The sequence below is a fragment of the Ambystoma mexicanum genome, chromosome 1p, assembly GCF_040938575.1.
Source record: "Ambystoma mexicanum isolate Mex_15411 chromosome 1p, UKY_AmexF1_1, whole genome shotgun sequence".
Taxonomy (NCBI): domain Eukaryota; kingdom Metazoa; phylum Chordata; class Amphibia; order Caudata; family Ambystomatidae; genus Ambystoma; species Ambystoma mexicanum.
This window is the reverse complement of record NC_090921.1, coordinates 343,292,903-343,310,503: the sequence shown is the minus strand read 5'-3', so window position 1 is coordinate 343,310,503 and position 17,601 is coordinate 343,292,903. Positions and strand designations below refer to the sequence as shown.

At 47.9% G+C, this 17,601-nt stretch overlaps 1 protein-coding gene across 5 annotated transcripts in view; it reads right to left on the bottom strand.

Moving 5' to 3' along the window:
* Positions 1 to 4,013: 4,013 nt before the first annotated feature.
* CELF5 (CUGBP Elav-like family member 5) overlaps positions 4,014 to 17,601 on the bottom strand; it is a 473,699-nt gene continuing 460,111 nt past the window's right edge. For all 5 annotated transcript variants that reach the window (XM_069648428.1, XM_069648437.1, XM_069648412.1 and 2 more), the window contains one exon: positions 4,014 to 17,119. The gene's annotated coding sequence lies outside the window, so the exon portion shown is untranslated. The remainder of the gene's footprint in view (positions 17,120 to 17,601) is intronic.

The following is a 17,601-nucleotide window of genomic DNA, read 5'->3' as shown; positions in this document are numbered from 1 at the left end:
CTTCCACATCCATGTCCATCCAAACCATATTGTGATCAGACCACCCAATAGGTCTATTCCCGCAGCTCACAATTCTTCCCCCATGATCTCTGGGAAACAACAAATAATCAATACTTGTAAATGCGCTATGGGGTGCTGAAAAAAAAGTATACCCTCTCTTGCCAGGGTGTGTTGCATGCCATACATCTACAAGCCCTCTGCGCTCCAGGGTTTTACCCGGGTGCCAGTCTGATCTCTCCTCCCTGAGCCTTTCAATCTGCCTCCTCGACTTCCTATCCGTACTCTCATCGGCCCAGGCATTAAAATGTCCTCCCACTACACAGAGGTCTCCAGGGAGCGCAAGCGCCACATCGAGGGCCTCTATAATAAACTGAGCCTAGCCCTGATTAGGAGCCTACAGAGTCCCCAGCACTTGAGCCATCCATAAAACCCTCAACAATCAACATTCGCCCCTCAAACAATTTGATCGCAGATACCGCCTGTAGCTGACACTGCTTATGCAAGAGTATCTCTACGCTTCCTCTCTTGGAAGACCCAGAAGCCCCGTATACCTGCCCTATCCCACCTCCCCATAACTGCCATTCCTCACCAGCCACTAGATTTTTTTGTTTTTTGATTTTTTGAATTTATAACACGCACAAGACCGCACAAACCGTATAGAGGCGCAGATGTAACAATTGAGCAGAGGTTGGATTGACATCCAAGAATGTGAACTAGGTGAGTTTCCTGAATAAAAAGCACATTGGGCGCTGCATTATGAAACTCACACACCAATAGGGACCATTTCATGGGGGAGTTTAGCCCTTTCACATTTTCACCCCTTTCCGGGACCCCATCATCCAACCCTACCTCACAAGTGTGCAGTATCATTTCCATTTTCCGTACGCCCCACCCTTGCCCCAGGTAGATTCACGCTCCAGATCTCGCCCCAGAAATCTTGGGTCATGTGCACCCATCCCAACCTAAGAAACTGAAACAAAACTAACAATAATAACACTGACTGATACTGACCTTGCAACTAGAGAGGACAACGAAAGCTTAGATGCCCTCCTTCCCACTGAGGGCCACCAGGAGCAGATAACGACTGTCCCTCCAGTGGGTCTTCGGGGAGGGGATGTCCTGCCCCCCTGTCCGGGTACAGCCTTTCCCAGGCTGCGCACGCAGTGACACGTCGTCCCAGAGCATCAACTATCCAGGATTCTTCTGTGGGAACAGTCCATTCAGCCGTATTACACGCCTTCTCCTCCTGCGAGGAGCAATTGCCAGTGGAGCCGATCTTCCTCTGGCTGTGACCGGACTCCCCTGATGCTCCTCCTGATCAGCCGCAGCCGATGTCAAATGACCCAGGGCTTGCTCTGCTTCCCGCTGATGTTATTGGATATTCAATTGTGTCCACTTCGAACTTCAATGCGAATGGGTATGCCCAACGATATTGAATGCCCTTGTCCATAAGCCACTTCGTGAGCGGCCTGCAGTATCTTCTCCTCGACAGGGTCAGGTTGGACAGGCCCTGATAAATCTGTATGTGGGAGCCCTCAAATTCTATTGTCTGCCGTTGCCATGTGCATGTGCCAGGACCTCAGATTTGTCCTTGTGACTGGAGAATCTGACAACTACCGCTCTCGGGCCATTTCCATAGGGCTTGCCGCCTCTGTGCGCCATTTCCAGCTGCACAACTTTCCCTCCCTCGTCTTCAAACAAGAGGTTAATCATCACTAGCACCTTTTGTTCTACTCAACTAGGCATTTCTCCATCTTCTTCTTTCAGCCCTAGTGTACGAAGATTGTTCCTTCTCTCCCAGTTCTCCAGATTACCCATTTTGATGGTTACTACTTCTTCTCTCATTTAAAGTTCGGTCATCGGGGCATCCAGGCACATCTCTGGAAGTTCAGCGTTGAGCTGGTTGTTTTCCAAGACTTCCACCTTGTTTTCCACTGTTTCCACTCTCCTCTTGAGGCCTGTCAGAGATGCCTGCAGATCCCCCCAGAGTGCTCTGATTTCTGCCAGAATACTCCAATGTCATCTTTGGTAGCAAACTGCGCCAAATCTATGTCCGTCAATATTCTGCTGCTCCGCACACTGGTCTGGGAGGCTCTGCCAACTCTCTTCGGGGGCTCCTCCTCCATGGATGCAAGTTGAGGACGGAATGGGGGCCCGTACACACGTCCGCTTTTAGGTCTAGGCCTCACAGCGTGTGGGGAACACTGTTACCTCCTGCCTCTTTGTCATTAGATCAAGTGTCACGGGGGGGCGCCCTCCCAGTCTGCTTGGGCCCAGGGATGGTCCTCCTGCCGGTCTGACCTGTTGCACCCACTCAGATCACTAATGCGTAATAATAATGTCCATGCATCTGCAGGGTCGGGCCTTCGGTGTGGGTGCTGCCCACTTGGGCCAATCTTCTGTCTACTGCCCCTCTGGGGCCTAAACTGGTGTTCTAAGCAGGGTGGAGGACCACTCCTAGCTGTCCCCCTTCTCAGCGGCTTACACCTCTTACAGCTGCATGTGCACCAGTCTGCACCCCATCTGGGACCTTCTCGACCTGTGGGGCTCCTCGCTCCTCTGACTACTGCACAACACCACACACGTTTCCTTTGCGGTCTACAAACGGACGTTGGGGTATTCTGCTACCTTTACTGCAGGCGGCTGGTCATCCTGCGCTACCTCCATATCACCACCTGATCTGTTCCGCTGCAGGTCCGGCTGCCTTATACAATGTCTGGAGTACTGCCGGCATCACAGACACCAGGTGTAGGCTATCACCAGTGGCGGGACTGCGCCTAGGGGTGCACCCACTCTTTCGCTGTAGTCCAACAGTTGCTGACACTTTCTCGTCACTTTTACTCCAGTGGGATCGGGAGGTGCTGGTTGGACAGCCATGTTACTATGCTCCCCGTCCCCCCCCCCCCGGTGGTCTCCTGTGTGGTCTGTTTTGTCCCTTCAAAAAAAGGCCACGGGCATTCCGGCTGCTACCCCAAGCGGAGAATTATAATAATGCCATCCTTCGTGTGCTGTACTGGAATTGTTAAAAACGTCTCTTGGTTTGATCGGGCTTATAAACTCAGGTGGTGGTCATTTCTACCTGGAACAGACTACCAAGAAAGGCATTATTGCATAAATAACAGCAGATTGTGTTATTTTATATTGTTGCTTCTAAAGCACTGTAGACAGAACATGTTTATTAGTTTGGGCTATTAGATGTCTCTTGTGACCCCCATAAGCCGGAACTATTGCATTAGAGTACAGATAGGGAGGCATGGCATATGAGGAGGGACACAAAGCATGCAGGTGTTGTTTGGTTATGTGCCCACCCATTGACAGCCCATGGCCATGCTAATATCTATGGCCATTCCAAGCAAGTTTGTGTGCTTTCCTGCCCAAAACACATCCCCATGGGAACTCTTTGAGCTTGCTTTAATCAAGCTTTACCATCAAACCTTGCATTTGAAGTGCCGACCAGTAATTTTTCAAAAGAGTCTTCTGAGAGTTAATGACTTAATTGGAGTTGTAAACCCGCTACGGGTGCAATATAAATCTCTTACCAGGTCTGCCCTCAGCCAACTGATTTATAAGCACTATGCATGTACTTCACTGAAGTCCTGTTTTAAAAACAAGCATTGGCAAACCCAACAGTTTTGGCTTGTGTAGAAGTATTTGGCATTTGCCAGGCACTTCTATTAGATGCCCAGGTACTCGCACCATTTTGCACCTGCTACCATCAATGGCCTGTTAATACCACTATGGCAGTGCCTAGCAAGTGCCTTTCCCATGCCTACAAAAAGCCCAAACGGTTGGCCTTGCCAATGCTTGTATACAATTATTATTAGCCAACAGTAGTTGGTACTCACTGTTACCCAATATAATGCTTATCAGTTTATCAACCTCAGATGCAAACAGGGCCTTGTCAGCCGAGCAAAGATTTGAGCCCTTGACCTTTGAACACAGAAAACAACAACAAACACATAGCACACAGAGCTACATAAGAATCTCTGCAACAAAAAACTGCACACGTCTGGAATTATCAAGTAAAACATTTTATTATTAAATAAATGTTGGGATCTTCAGACCACAGGGGTTTTTGACATTAAGGTCACTATATTCTCAGATTTCAACACCCTGCAGTCGCTTCAGAAAATTGGAATGGATGCAGCACATTCTTAATTTTCATCCTTCAAACAAAATCTGTCTAAAAATTCTTTCAATTTTTTTTAAAGTTTTTTGTTCATTTTCATTTGTACATTGTTCATTTATTTTCGCGTTCACACTGCTTTTAAATGGGCCTCGGAGAGTCTGTGTTAGTGAGCAGCATAGCCTCTCTTCCTATGTATTCTGGTTCCCTGTTACTGCTGGAGGGTAGTGCTATGGCTTTACCGGGGCCCCCACGCAGATCCACTTCTAGCACCTTGGTAGGTACAGTGCATCCAGAGCTTCAGTTAATAATTGGGGTAAGGAAGTCATACAACTCCACGTTTAATAAATTCATGGAAACTGATGCTGGGATCACCAACGACTCGTGGATTGATTCTTTATTGCCGTGGGTACCTCCCTGGATGAACCTTGGTTTGAAGATTCTGATGCCTATTTTTGTCTTTTTACTTATTCTTTTTTGTTCCTGCCAACTAATCCTATGTTGTTGCTCTGCCCAGGACCAAGAGTTGCTGCCATGATGACTGTAACCCTGTCCAAGGTTAGGGCCACCACTGCTTCATCCCATACGGGTACTCAGACTGAAGCTGCTTTGTTTCCTCCAACAAATTGGCCTGCTTGTGTGGAGCAGCGGGTAGATTGCGGAAAGGGTGGGGGCACGAGTTGGGTTGTTTCAGTGGAGGAGTGTGCCCATATTGAGAATGTGGTGAGAGATGGTTGTACAGATGTGCCCCAAGAAGATGATTATAATTTGTTCAAGTTTTAACTAAATGAGGAAATGTCGGGGTGGTCAACGAGGGACCCCATTATTATGAGGGATTCATGTTGTGCACACCATATTGATGACGGGGGGATGGCAGAGAACTGGAGCAGTGTTGCAAATCCATATGAATCGAATGGAGTTAATTATGGATGGGATATATTACTTTTAGTGTTTCAATTGTTTAGAAGGTATACATATTAGATCTTCACGCACATAGTGATTCGCGCCTTGAAAGACTTGTGTATAGGCGCGTTACAAATGCCATATCATATCATATCATATCATAGAAAGATGCAATATTAAAACTGAAAATGCAAAGTGAACACAACACACAATGGGGTGTTTTGCTCTACGGTTAGCTGTTGCACATGAATTCTAAGTATCAGCGACATTCTTGACGGAAAGAAGAATGAGTTACCTAGTAAGAAGGTCAGCATATGAACAGTACAAGGTTTAAAGTCCCGCAAGGGAACAGATGTTATCTCGCCCTTTGTATTAAAATCTTTAGAGGGGATTAGTCATTCATTTGGTGGTAATAAACATGAGGACAAGGCCAGGGTATCCGGCGGTTGCATGTTTTTCCAGGTCATCGGAGGCTGTATGTGGCTGCATAAATTAGAAGGTCTTTAGGAGCTGCCAGGAGTCTGGGGAATTGAGATTGCAATCAGTACTTCAAAGAAGATACTGTTTATGCAGACCTTACTCTATTTACTAAAATACATAAGTGGACCATGTGCAATCACACCTGAAGTTAAAAGCCTTAGACAAGTTATTGCTAGCAATAAATTATGGTTTCAGTACCAATGTTTAACCATGTACTGATGTCATGACCTACTATGGATGAATCCCAAGAAGAGGTGTTTTTAATATGATCTTAAGATGATAATCAAGATAAGACTGGCCAATTAAATGAAAGAAATGGGAAAAGATGGGATTTCTATGAAGAGCTTTTGTCCAATCATATTTGGGGGGCAGGTGGATGGTAATAAAATACCTAGGAGTTTTTTAAATTGTTGCAAAAAGTATATACAATGCCAAATGATGTTGTATTGTTGAGAATTTGGTTAGTTTGGTCCTGCAAAACCATCTAACCGCTCCCTGGAGCTTTCTACAATAAACTTGCCTTATGCACAACTGTGTACTCACTTCTTAAGTGATGGGCCTGTTTTGGGCTAAGGTAATTAAAGGCCCATCCCCACACTTACGTGCTTAAATACTTGCCAGGAAATGACTTCCATGACCAAAAAATGTATGTAGTTTAGAGCCTGGTGTAATCCTGCTCACCTCTTGCTGTTAAGAGTGATAACAAACTTAACACAAACCAACCAATTGGATTTGTAATGGTTTAGTCTAGCCACAAGCACTGGATTGAGGGACTTGCGTGCACAGGCAAATCTGCCCATCGGGGTAAAATTGCCCATTCACTAGTCTAAGAATACTTCTGAGGTTCTACAGATGGATATCAACTTTCCCAACCACTAAAGCCAAAAATGGGGCCAACCTCTTGTTAGCAGGGAATTTTTAAGTCCGAAACCAACTACCCAGCATGTTCCATGCTCTTACCATAATCCACCCTCTACTCCCTACAGGAGCCCCCACCTCGAGGGTAGTTGGCAGCACTCCTGTCTGTGGCATCAACGCTGTACAACCTGAGGCAACTTCCAACTTTGCCCTCCTACTCCAGTGTTCTGATCACCAACTACTCACAATGCAGGAAGTTGGACAGAATTGACTGACATTACGGGTTTGTTATTTTTTTGATGTGAAAACATTTTTACATAGGCCTCTGGTTTTGCAGGACAACACCTGTACTTTTTTTTATGTATTACATGAAAAAGCCTTGTGCTAAAAACCTAAAATGTTGTATCTGCCTGCGGCCCTTAAAACAAGAAAATGTTTGTAAATAGTTAGTACCCAATCGAATTTGGTGGTGATTTTATCAACATTGGAACGATGCATACCATAGAGGAACTCGAAAGGAATCCAACCTGTTATCTGTAATTAATGTACTTATTAAAGTTGTGCATTCTTAACTGCTACGACTGTTATATTGTTATGAATACCGCATCGACCAGTCCAAGCCTACGACTTTTGGCTCTTCAGATATTTTGAACGACAACAGCTATCAGGCCCAGCTAGCACAGTCAACTGTGAAGGATGGTGGGAGCTGTAGTCCAAGACCTGTAGAGAACAACAGGTTGCAGTTCCGACAAGGAAAAAGACATATAGAAAGAAGGAGTCATGCAGAAGAAAGGGATTTTGATGGGAAATATAATAGACCGGAAAATAAATATTCTGCATTCACATAGGTTCAAAGAGAGTGCCCAACAGGATTTGATGAAGTTACATTTCTCCTTCCTTCCATATTCCCAATAGCAGTAGGACTGGGTATATGTCTACATTACTGGCTTTTCATTGCAGGTGCCTTTTTTTTAGAATATTTTCCCCACCTTTTTAAGATTTTTTTTTTTTTTTATTGCTGAAGCGTTATCCCAGCGCCTCCTTTTCTTCTTCCGGATTTAATGCCCTGTCTCCTTTTTCTACCGGTTTGTTTACTTTTTGTTTTAGATTTTCTACTTTGTTGATTCCAATGAAATGTCACATATGACATACCAGGGAGTTGGATTGGATGAAAAGACATGTTGTCGTAGAACTTTCGGGAATGGACTGCGGATATAGAGCGATGGAGCAGAATATGAAAGATAGGGGGCTCAGCCCTGTCCATAGATCCCATCAATGCCCCCCTTTCTAGTGTCACTGACCAACCTTTCTCCTGTTTCCTATGTGTCCAATACCTTTTATTCTAATATCTGTTATTATGTGTTTTTATGTATTAACTGCAAATGTTAGCATCTGATTGCATATTTTAAAAAAAACCTGGACCTCTAGTAGGGGGATTATCCAAAGGCCCAGTGCCCAAAACTGCTTTGTGACCTCTAAAAGCCCACCGTCTTGATAGGTGATTGCAGTGGGATACAGCCAGCAACGCAGAGTGATCCTACAACCTTCCAGCAGTTCAAAGGTCACAGATTGCATCTCTAAAACAGACTCGCCGTGGTACTCCTTTCAATGGTTTTTAAAAAACATTTTAGCCAAGAGAAAAATCTTACATCGTACAAATCACATACGCAACAGATGTGAAGTATAAAAATGGTATTTACACTCTGCAAAGAAAAACACAGCTCAGAGTTCATTTTCGCAGGTGATACAATTGGATGGTTGCTGCCCATCACCACAACAGCCTCGCACACGTCCTTACACACTCATCCACAGACTCTCACCAGTGTAAGGGAAGGAGTGTTACCTGGGGTGGGAGCTAATAAGAATCGCTTGGAAGGGGGTCACCCAAAGCAAGAGAAGCAAAGCAATCCTCCATTTCCAAAATGTCTGCCCTCGGAGCATGCTCAGTGTCTCGATTGGTTGTAAAAACCCACCTGTCCTCTCCAAGTCCATTTGTTGAGTTTCTAGAAGCACCCTTCGGTAGCGCTGCTCGTTTACCAGGTTGCTGATGGAAAGCGACTGTTTGTTACCTGACATAGGATGGCAGCAACAGTGGGATCAGAGGGTGGGCACAGTTTACAAGGCAGACACGGCCTCAAGCAGGCCACTGTCCCCAGCGAGCACCTGATGACTGGCAGACAACCATCGCGCAAAGCTAGGAAAGCATCCAGGCCTATCTACTGTAAGGCTGGGGGGAGGGAGGGAGGGGAAAAAGCCAAACAGAGTTCACTTATGCCTCCTTTCCAAGCCTCATCAGCAATAGCATGGACCAAGTCTGTGAGCAGCACTTGCATCAGTCGATGGAGCGGGCACAAACCCATCCTCTGTAAACTTTTCTTTAAATAAACCTTGTAAATGGCACATATTCTCTGGCATATAACCATGAATCAAATTTCTGCCTATACTTTTCTGTGAAAAAACAAGTTGTCGCAGAAATCTATCAAACAAAATAATGTATATACATACAAACATGGCCTTCCTGTTTGTAGAAGTGCACTGCTGCCTCAGCGACGGGTCTGCGGCTGTCCGTTTTTTGTGTTGGTGCCGTTCGATGACGTGAAAACAGGTCCTACTCAAACGGCACAAGGTTGACTCAGAAAGCACAGCGCAATGTACAAAGCGGCTGGAGGCCCCGGGTGACTGACTTGGGAGAGTCCCCTACGAAAAAAAAGTGTGAACGAAGATGCGGGATTGGCTCCGCCTCTTTGTCCAATCGGAGTCTCTTCCGCAGGTTATGAGCATGTATACATGGAGGTCAACTTCTGTACAGGACTGTGCAGGAGCACATGGTCATAGGGGCGATAGATGGAATTGGACACAGAGTTTCAATCCGAGTCCCCCAGAGCTCAATACAGCTCCCCCCTTACATGAAAAGTGCACCCAGGCTGTTGAGGAGAGGAAGCTATGGAGACCCCTGCCCGTCATCATGTTTGCTCCTCAACCAAGGACATCTTAGTCCCTCTGCTCTTGAGGGGAATCTTCACCCTCCCCCTGAGTTTGGCAAGCTCACCGAGAGGCGGGACAGCACAGGACTCAGCTGTCCCAATGGATGGGTGGGAGGGGCGGTAGAATAGGGAAGGTGCTGGCTTTGGATTCCCAAAGAGAAGGCAGTGGCATGAGAAGTTAAAAAGGTCACTTTTTCTTTCATCCTATTGTGTTTGTAAACACAGTCGGAATAAGAGGAATGTTTAAGAAGATGAAAAATGGAGCGGCCTGTTCCGCCATGTAAAAAAATGCATTATTCCCCCATGTGATATATGCATTGTTTCCCCGTGTAATATGCTGTATGCATTATTCCCCCATGTGATATATGCTTTGTTTCCCCGTGTAATAAACTGTATGCATTGTTCCCACATGCAGTGTGTGCGTAATTCCCTCAGGTAATATTGGCATTGTTTCCCCCATGTAATATATTTATTGGCCTTGCATGTGGTCTGTGCATTGTGCCCTCATGCTCATGATATATGTACATTGTGCCCTGATGTTAAATCTGCACTGTTCTCCTGAAGCCGAACGGTTTCTGACCCTGTTGGCTTGGCATGGGCCAACGAGCCGCTGGGACTGGAGAACCACTTTTGGAACTGTGGGGCTCTTTCATTAAGGCTCACCCGGTGTCATACTTGTGTGTTATAGGCTTCAGTAATCCACCAGCTACCATCCTAGCAGGCGGCACCAAGAACACCGATCCGGCAAAGGAACGAAACAGTGTGGATTGTCAAAAGTACAGGTCAGCCCCCCTTCCTTCCGTCCTGTAGGCCTTAAAAGCAGCTGAAGTGTACTGCTGTCGGCCTGTGTGCTCACTCTGGCACGTTGAAAGGGTGGTGGCAAGTTGGCCCTGGCATACTGGGCTGGATCTTGAAAGTGCTTTGGCCCTGGCATGCCGGGATGGAGCTTGAACGTGTTGCGGCACGTTGGCCCTGGCATGGCGGGCTGGAGCTTGAACGTGTTGTGGCACGTTGGCCCTGGCATGCCGGGATGGAGCTTGAACGTGTTGCGGCACGTTGGCCCTGGCATGCCGGGATGGAGCTTGAACGTGTTGCGGCACGTTGGCCCTGGCATGGCGGGCTGGAGCCTGAAAGTGTTGTGACGCGATTGATTTCTCCACATTATCTAATAAAAGCTAACCCTGATTGCCTTCTGCCCTCAGCTTGGGGGGGGGGGGCGAGCCTTCGTATAGGGTGGAGTCTTCTCCACACTGCTAATGCCCCCGAGTAGAACAGATGCAGGTTCGGGCATGTTCACAATTGGGGTCCTAGTCACAGACGCGGTGCATAGAACTCCTTGAAGGCTGGCTGCTATCTGGCATCTCTTTGGAGTTTGGCACCTACCCGTGGAAGCTCATTTCTCGGTTCTTGAGATGCCCTCATTGGAATGCTGCCTTTTGTTGCTTTTTGTTGCTACCCGTTGTTTTTTTTACTGGGATCATCTGGGAGCACGTATCCGCATTGGGCATGAGTCTGCCAGTTTCACGGGGTCAGTGAAGTGTTTTGCCAGACGCACCTCGACTCAGACAGCAGTAATTCTAGCAGACCTGCATCATCCACCACCATTCTCTGGGTTCTTCTTCCTGGTCCCCAACCAACAATATTAGACCGACAGTGCAGATTTGCACTGCACTAGTGCCAGTTATCAACTGGTTAGGTGCGTTGTGGAACAGCAAATGCCCTAGCCCAGATCAGATGGAGAGATTCTAGACTTGGGCCCCTGTAGGAATAGTGAGGGAGATGCAGGGATAGTTTGGGGGTAGCATGTAATGCCAGAGACAGGAGGCTGGCTTGAGAATGGCCTCTTGGCCAGTGGGCTGCTTTTAGTTCTTGCCTTTGTGCAGTGCAAGTCACTGACCCTTTCTCGTTGGTGGGAGGCTAGTAAATAAACTTTAGAATACTTATTGCATTGACACAGAGCTGAAGCCAAAGCAAGCTCTTCAAGGGAGTCTGTTAGGGATGAAGAGATCAGTGGATGAGCACAGCTCTGTGCTTGGGCACTGCCAATAATTGGACGCAGGCCTGGGATCCGGCATAACTGAGAAGAAGAGATCAGTGGATGTGCACAGCTCTATGCTTGGGCACCGCCAATAATAGGACGCAGACCTGAGATCCTGCATGACAGAGAAGAAGAGATCAGTGGATGTGCACAGCTCTCTGCTTGGGCACCGCCAATAATAGGACGCAGGCCCGGGATCCTGCATGACGGAGTAGAAATCACTGGATGAGCACAGCTCTGTGCTTGGACAACACCATTTACTAGGACGCAGGCCTGGGATCCTGTATGATGGAGAAGAAGAGATCAGTGGATGTGCACAGCTCTGTGCTTGGGCACCGCCAATAATAGGACGCAGGCCTGAGATCCTGCATGACGGAGAAGGAGAGATCAGTGGATGTGCACAGCTCTGTGCTTGGGCACCGCCAATAATAGGACGCAGGCCTGAGATCCTGCATGACGGAGAAGGAGAGATCAGTGGATGTGCACAGCTCTGTGCTTGGGCACCGCAAATAATAGGACGCAGGCCCGGGATCCTGCATGACGGAGAAGAAATCACTGGATGAGCACAGCTCTGTGCTTGGGCAACACCATTTACTAGGACGCAGGCCTGGGATCCTGCATGATGGAGAAGAAGAGATCAGTGGATGTGCACATCTCTGTGTTTGGGCACCGCCAATAATAGGACGCAGGCCTGGGATCCGGCATGACTGAGAAGAAGAGATGAGTGGATGAGCACAGCTCTGTGCTTAGGGCACCGCCATTACTAGGACGTAGGACTGGGATCCTGCAGGACATAGAAGAAGAGATCAGTGGATGAGCACAGCTCCATACTGTGGCACTGTCATTGATAGAACACGGGACTGGGATCCTGCATGACAGAGAAGAAGAGATCAGTGGATGAGCACAGCTCTGTGCTTGGGCTCCATCATTACTAGGACGTAGGACTGGGATCCTGCAGGACATAGAAGAAGAGATCAGTGGATGAGCACAGCTCTATACTGTGGCATTGTCATTGATAGAACACGGGACTGGGATCCTGCATGACAGAGAAGAAGAGATCAGTGAATGAGCACAGCTCTGTGCTTGGGCTCCACCATTGCTAGGACATAGCCTACGTCCTAGTAATGGTGGAGCCCAAGCACAGAGCTAGACTGGGATCCTGCAGGACATAGAAGAAGAGATCAGTGGATGAGCACAGCTCTGTGCTTGGGCTCCACCATTACTAGGACGTAGGACTGGGATCCTGCAGGACATAGAAGAAGAGATCAGTGGATGAGCACAGCTCTATACTGTGGCACTGTCATTGATAGAACACGGGACTGGGATCCTGCATGACAGAGAAGAAGAGATCAGTGGATGAGCACAGCTCTGTGCTTGGGCTCCACTATTACTAGGACATAGCCTACGTCCTAGTAATGGTGGAGCCCAAGCACAGAGCTAGACTGGGATCCTGCAGGACATAGAAGAAGAGATCAGTGGATGAGCACAGCTCTGTGCTGTGGCACCGTCATTGATAGAATACGGGACTGGGATCCTGCATGACAGAGAAGAAGAGATCAGTGGATGAGCACAGCTCTGTGCTTGGGCTCCACCATTACTAGGACGTAGGCCCGGGCTCCTGCTCTTTGGTGACATTATTCCCTGAATGGTGGCACACAGGTGCTGCTAGACACAACAACATGAAAGCAGGTTTCCCTTTGCAGATCTGTTGCACTGAGAGCTCAGTACCTGAGCGCTGTCTCTTTGGATAAGTGGGGTCCCTGTGACCCAGCTGTCTTTACTTTACTCAACTTGTTAATTGCTCGTTTTCAGATGTGGAATTCAACCTACTTGGCCAAGTTTGTCATCTTATGAACTACATTTGGGGTGGCAAAATGATTTTAACATGGCCATAATGATGAAACTCTGCTATGGTTGCACAGGGGGAAACATTGCGAATGCACGTTGAGGGTCATTTTGTACTGCGTGGTGCGGAAAGTGAATGTGTAAACTTGCTTTTATGTTTCCATTTTCAGCTACAACTCATCTCAGTGTCATTCCGAGGCATAGGACGGTAGCAACGCGGAGCCAGCCTCTCCCCTTTGCTTTCCTGCGTCCTCTGAAAAGAGCACTCGCCCTTACTTACGCCTGCATGGGAGTTTCATGCATGTGTACAACCAAAGATTGCAATGGAACACGAATCCCTTATGAACTACCGCCTGCAAAGAGTGTTTAGAGAAGTGTTTTATTTCTCTCAAAGCGAGGATTTCGCCTGGCTTTGCTCTTCTTTCGCACTCTGCTTTGGGGGTGTTGAAAATTGCATGCAGGAGACCAGCAACACGAAAGTCAAGGCACAAGTCGAGGGACCACGTGGGTTGATGGCGTCCGCCCACATTTTTGAAAGTGTGGGTGCCGTCCTCCCTATGTGATTAAGGAAGTAAAAAACAGAATGTGCTGCACGCACTTGACACAAGCTGTGCCACACCCAGGAATCAAGCCGAGGTGGTGGGGCTGGCAGGCGTGACACTTAGCCACAAGACCACATGGATAGCTCCCAAGAGGGCACAAAAATCGGATCTATTGACATTCTATAGTACAGGACGTGTTTTGCTAAAGATTATACGATTTAAAAGGTGCAAATGTTTTATAATTATCCAGCAATAGAATAAGACAATCTGTCCTCTTGGCGCGTGCTTAATGCACAATTGAAGAAAGTGCACCGACTGAATAAGCACGCGCCGAGAAGACAGATTGTTTTAGCACGAATGAGCGTCCTATTCCAGTGATTAACCCCCTGCGAGGCGCCGGAGCAGGGAGGGACAAAACAATTGTGGTGCCCCTGCCCCAACCCCGCCTCTCCCCCTGGCGACCAGGGGCGCGCGGGGAGGCGAGGTGCATTAATCCACCCAGGGCACTGACGTGCGGCAAGAGTCCCCCCACGTATCTTTTTAGACTGGGGTCCTTAGAAAGTGCAAGTGTTGGAGGTCCCCGGCATTCAATTACCCCCATTGTTTTTAAGAATTTTTGCAAAAAGGGACATGTTTGACCCAGTGCAAATACTATGCAAAATAGTCCTGGGCTGATGGAAGGTTTCTGTACCATACACCGCAGTGTGTTTTGGCTTCCTTACTTTTTGCTTTGACCTCCCGAGAGCAACACAGACAGTTTTAATCCATGTCATTTATTGACCCCAGCTCAGCTATGTGAAAGAAATTCTCAGATTTTCGTGGTTTTATTCTACATCTGTGTGCATTATTTACATTACCTGCCTAAATAGGGATTACTGAAAAGTGATTCCGTTCTGTATGTTCGCTACAGGAAAGAGTCCCACTCATATACGGTTTAATTCCATATATGATAATAACAGTCACTTTTTAGAGCACGCAACAAACTGAAATGTCATGTGGCTCACGTATAACGGCACCACTCGAAGAAGAGCCTTGGGCTATGGTGGGGGGCAGAGTGCCATGGGCGAGGCTCTGGGCAGGACAGTGTGAGTTGATCCGGAGCCTCAGACTGTGGGTACTTACCAGTGTGCAATGGCCCCCTTCTGAGCCCTCTGCTCGGCTGAGGCGTGCTTCCCGGGTGCTTATTGGCAATGGGCACATATATTCTGCCCCTCGGCTGCAGCCATTATGGGTCTGTGTACACCAATGGTATTTGTGCTCCCATGTGACCCCTCCTAACAAGGATTTCTAGGTAGGCCACTGCGTTTGGGTTTGGAGGCCTGGGCATCTCGTGGTCGTCTGCTTTGCTTGCTGTGTATATATATCGCAATACACAGGGGATTGTGCTTGCCCTTCGGGCCTCCGCTCCCACAAACACTGATTCCTGCTGGATATTGTCAGTCCGAAGGCCGATGAAGCCCTAATTGCCTCAGATGGTGTCTTTCATCCTTGGATACCTTAAGGCAGAGGTCTGCAACCTGTGGCTCTCCTGCTGTGTTGGACTACAACTACAATGATCTCTCACCACTGACTGCCATGGCTGGGGCTGAAGGCTGTTGTAGTCCAAACGATCTGCAGAGCCAAAGGTTGCACAGCCCTGCCTTAAGGTGTCTTGAAGATAGAAATGGACCGTTTAAATTGCTCCTAATTTAAGGAAAACACCTGAAACCTCAGGTCTCTGATGACAAGACATGTGTATGCCACCTGCTTCCAAGCTATGAGCTTGGCCACGACCCCGCCCCTGCCTGATGAGGTGGGACATGTCTTGCCAACCAGTTGTTTCCTCAGTGGTCCCTGGGAGGAGAGGGCAGGCGGGGGTCAAGTGCTTCCCCCTGTTGCACAAACCATTGTGAATGGGGCAACACAATAAAAGTGGACTTTACAAATGACCTGTCCACTGCCCCTTTTCCCATCAGCCAGCCTTGCTCTTTCTTGTTGTTGTGCACGGGGGATCCCACGTGCCTTAAAGAACCCTCAGTTGAATGTGCTTGGAGGGGGCGCTACGGACTCCCACCTCTTTGCTTGGTGAGCAGGTCTGTAGAGAAAGATGACCTTGCAGCATTGTTGCTGTTAAGGACATCATGTCCAGTACGGCGGACATCCCATATATCAAGCTCTCTATATATCTATATCTGCATCTATACACCTCTCTAGGGTATCCCCACTTTGTTGGGGTTAGGCAGAGGCGTAGACAGGGTGGGGCCTAAGCGGGCAAGGCCTACCAATCATCTGTAAGTGCCACTCAGCAGGGCGGTGTGGGCATTTGCAGGTGTTAATGTGACTGCGGTGGTACCAACTGCATCAGCTTCAGCCCCGCGTTAGACAATCCTGGCTACACCTCTGGGGTTAGGTATATAGAAAGGGGGGATGAGGTGCACGCGGGCTGTCTCCCCCCGCCCACGCATTTTGCAGTGGCTAATCGGTTAAATAAATGTGATGTCCAAGCAAACGTGGTAGATCCCGCTGTATAGAGAGAGCGATATAGATGCAGCTATATATATATGCTGTGCTTTCCTCGCATGATCCCGTACAGGTGACGATGAGGTCAGCGCCCAGATCCAGGGAGCTCAGCCATCAGACTCCATCCTGATGGGCCGAGCGTATGATTCTTGTGCTCTGAAAATGCTGCACTTAAAGTGCACTGGAGCAAATAAACAAATGTCCCTCTCATGTTTCGGAACTAATCTCTTGAAGCTAAATTTTGGAGGTATATAATATGTAAAAAGCCCCCCGCCCATCTAGTTCACATACTTCGTTTCAACCATGACCTCTGACCTTTCCAGTCCAGCCACGCACAGGTATGTTAGAAGCCAGGGGGAGGAGCTACAGTCCCAGCCAACAAAGCCTCCCCGCCAAACGTGAGCGCAATATATAACATCTGACTTGAAAAAATTGGTCCCCTTGGTAGCGTAAAAATAAATTAAGTTGAAATAAATAAATATATATATATCAGGAAAAAAATTGAATTGGCAAAGCAGTGTACGCCTTGGGTGGCTGGCACACCTCGGGACTTCTCCAGGCCCCTGTGAGTTCTCGCTTGATGACGGCTTCCTGGTTAGTTGCTTTGGACCAGGTGTAAAGTAGGCAAGGAGGGACCTCGTGTGGAGGCGCTGGAAGCCGTGTTCAACACACCCTGTTGGAAGGCGCTGGCATAAGGTAGGAGCAAGGGAAAGGGTTGTGGGAGGGGAGGCAGGAGATCCGTTGCAGTGCAAAGTCTTTTGTTTTTCTTCATAGCGTGTCACGGATCTCCTTTCCGAAAGATCTATTTGAAGTTGGTCACCAAAGTCGAGAATGTTCCTTTATCCTACAGCGAGAAGAACGAGAGAAGAAAAAAGATGCAGTCAGGAAACCTAGCTATTACCTTTGATGAGTAGAAGGGTCGGCTGGAGTACATATGCATGGGAGTAGAGCAAGAGATGTGTATGGGTATGGCCTGTACCGCACATTCATGCTAGCCACTGTTTCTGGCTATGCTCACTGTTGGGCCGACCTGCCGCTGCAGAGTTACAGTACCCACCCAGCTCGTTCACTTACAGGTGTCCGGTGGTGGGGCCAGCTCCGGCTTGGGAGGACTTAAACCCTCCCAAATTGAGGAGGTTATAGGCAGGATGCAACCCAAGTGGTGTCAATGGTAACGGGTGCGATTGCAAGAGCCTGTCAAATTTATCACCCGAGGGAGCACAGTACATATGTTTAAACAGGCATTAACATGGCAGCAGCCGCAAACGTGCAGTGGCAGAGGACACAAGCCTGCCCAGGCGATATCAATATACCTCCTTGATGAAG